The following is a 3,604-nucleotide window of genomic DNA, read 5'->3' on the forward strand; positions in this document are numbered from 1 at the left end:
TTACGGGAGTAGAAAGCCTCATCTTTCTCCCGCGGAGCGGCTGGTAGTTTCGAACTGCTGACTTTAAGGTTCGCAGCCCGATTCATAACCACTACGCTACCTAAGCATCCCTTAATTCAAAGGCCTCAATTCTTCTTCTGTGCTCATTTTTCATTGTCAGGCGTTGGCACAAATATGAGGAAATTGAAAAGGTGATGCTTTTGCTTTTTAATGCTTTAAAGAGGCCTTTGGAATCAGATTGGCCCAATGAAATATGTCATTTGATTTCTTGACTGCTTCTTCACATGACATGGATTGTGGATCAAAAGATAAAATGAAATCCTTGGCAACTTCTATATTTCCTCTATTTATCATGATGCTGTTTATTGGTCAAATAGTGAGGATTTTTGTGTTCTCCATTCTGAAGTCTTTGATCTTCATAAGTGTTTCAAATCCTTTATAATTTCAACAAGCAGGCTTGTATTATATGTATATTGCAGATTGTTAATGAGTCTTCCTCTAATCTTGGTGCTGCATTCTTTTTCATATAGTTTAACTTCTGGGGTTATTTACTCAGTACACAGATGGACTAAGTTTGGTGAAAGGATACAACCCTGACAAACACATTTCCTTATTTTAAACCATATACTATTCCCTTGAACTTTTCAAAAAACTGCATCTTTCTCTATGTACAGGTTCCATGAGAACACTATTAAGTGTTGTGAAATTCCCATTCTTCACAAAGTTGTCCATAATTTGTTATGAATCACACAGTTTAATGCATTTGCATAGTCAAAACACAAGTAATTTTTTTTTTCTCTCTCTCTCTCTGGCATTCTCTGCTTCCAGCCAAGGTCTGTCTGACATCATCAATTATAGCCTTTGTTCTTGTCCTCTTCTAAACCCACTTAAATTTCTAGTAGCTCCCTGTCTATGTAGTGCTACAGCTGCTTTTGAATTATCCTCAGCAAAATTTTAGTTGAGTGTTCTATTAATGATATTGTTTGATATTTCCTCATTCTACTGGATCATCTTCCTTTGGAATGGGCACAAATATGAATCTCTCCCAGTCAGTTTACCAGGTAGTTTCCCCCCAAATTACTTAGCATAAATGAGTAAGGCTTTCAGTGTTTCATCCTTCTGTTGAATGATCTCAATTTGTATTACACCAATGCTTTGAGCCTTGATTTTTGTTAACATCATCAGAGCAGCTCAGACTTCTTTCTTCAATAACATTGATTCTTGATTTCTATGTTACCTATTGAAATGATTGAACATTGACCAAGTTTTCTTTTCTTTTTTTTTTTTTTTGATACAACGACTGTGTATCTCTTCCATCTTCTTTGATGCTTCCTGAATTGATCAATATTTTGCCCATAGGATCATTCAATATTGAAATTTGAGGCTTGAATTATTTTCTTTACTTATTTCAGCTTGAGGAATGCTTAGTATGTTCCTCTGTTTTGGTTTTCAAACCCCAGGTCTTTGCATGTTTCATTGTAATAATCGACTTTGTTTTCTCAAGCAGTCTTTTATAATCTGCTCAATTCATTTATGTCATGATTTATTCCTTTAACTACTTTATTAACTGCAGAACAAGATACAAAATCTCTTCTGACATCCATTTTGGTCTTTTCTTTCTCCTGGTTTTTTTTAGTAATCCTTTGGTTTTTCCATGTGTGATGTCTTTGATCTGGTCTTTGGTCATTAGTGTTTAATGCATCAAATCTCTTCTTGATGCGGTCTCTAAATTTAGGTGAGATATACTCAGGGTCATTATTTGGGCTCTTGTTTATTGTTGTTGGTGTTAGGTGCCATCGAGTTAGTACTGACTCATAGTGACCCTATGCACAACAGAACAAAACACTGCTCGGTCCTCGGCCAACCTCACAGTCGTTGCTATGCTTAAGCCCATTGTCCCTTGTGGACATGTTTTAATTATCTTCAGCTTCAGCTGGAACATGTATATGAGTGGACAATTAATGCTTCATTCCACAGTCCACCCTAGTCCAGTTCTGACTTATAATATTGTGCTTCTCTGGTATCTCTGCCCACATATGTAATCTATTTGATCTCTGTGTATTCCACTGAATGAGGTCCATGTGTACAAGTGCCACCTAAGTTGTTGAAAAGCTATTTTCAGTCAACAAGTCTTACAAACTTCTATCGTGCTATCTCTCTAGTGTCATTTATACCACCATGGCCATATTTTGTATCTGCCAACCTTCTTTGTTTCTAACTTTAACATTCCAGTCAACAATAATTATCAATGGAACTCAATTGCATGTTTGATCAGTTTCAGAGTTTAGAGGTTGGTAAAACTCTTACTTGTCTTTTATTGACCATGCAAAGGTGATTGATTGTATGGGTTATAACAAATTATGAATACATAGCAAGAAGGAGAATTCCAGAACATTTCATTTTGCTCATGTGGAACTTGTACACAGATCATCAAGAGGCAGTTGTGTTAACAGAATAGGGAATAGTAGGCTGTTTAAAAACCATGAAAGGAATGACGAAGCATTGTTTTCTTTAACCGTACTAATTCAATTTGTATACAAATCAAATAATCTCAGAAACTGGGTTATATGGAGAAGAACATGGTATCAGGATAAGAGGAAGACTTATTAACAATCAATAGTATGCAGATGACACAATCTTGCTTGCTGAAAAAAAGAGGATTTCAAACACTTGCTTATGAAAATCAAAGACTATCACTTTCAGTATGGATTACAGTCCAAAATAAAGAACACAAAATTATCACAACTAGACCAATCAAAAAGCAACATTGTGATAAAGAGACAAAATATTAAAGTTGTCACAAATTTCATTTTACTTGAATCCACAATCAATGACTATAGAAGCAGCAATCAAGAAGTCAAAGGATATATTACATTGACCAATTCTGCTACAAAAGATCTCATTAAAGTTAAAATTTGGGTAAGGTGGATGTTTGGAACAAAAAGAGTTATTGTTGTTGTTGTTGTTAGGGGCCATCGAGTCAGTGTCGACTCATAGTGACCCTATGCAAAACAGAATGAAACACTGCCCGGTCCTGGGCCAACCTCACTATTGTTGCCACGCTTGAGCTCATTGATGCTGCCACTTTGCCAATTTATTTCCCTGGGGTTCTTCCTCTTTTTGTCTGACCCTTTAATTTACCAAGCATCATATCCTTCTCCAGCAATTGGTCCCTCCTGACAACATGTCTGAAGTATGAGAGACAAAGTTTGGCTATCCTGGCCTCCAAGGTGCACTCTGACTGCACTTCTTCCAACATAGATCTGTTGGTTCTTTTGGCAGCCCATGGCACTTTCAATATTATCCTCCAACACCATAACTCAAATGCATCAATTCTTCTATGGTCTTCCTTGTTCATTGTCCAGCTTTCGCATGCATATGAGGCTATTGAAAATACCACAACTTGGTTCAGGTGCACCTTGTCCTTAAGATGACATCTTTGCTTTTCAACACTTTACAAAGGTCTTGTGTAGCAGATTTGCATAATGCAATACGCCATTTGATTTATTGACTGTTACTTCTATGAGTGTTGATGGTTGAGCCAAGAAGAATGAAGTCTTTGACAACTTCAATCTTTTCTTCGTTGATAAGAATGTTGTTTATT

Source organism: Chrysochloris asiatica, unplaced genomic scaffold, assembly GCF_000296735.1.
Source record: "Chrysochloris asiatica unplaced genomic scaffold, ChrAsi1.0 scaffold00041, whole genome shotgun sequence".
NCBI lineage: Eukaryota > Metazoa > Chordata > Mammalia > Afrosoricida > Chrysochloridae > Chrysochloris > Chrysochloris asiatica.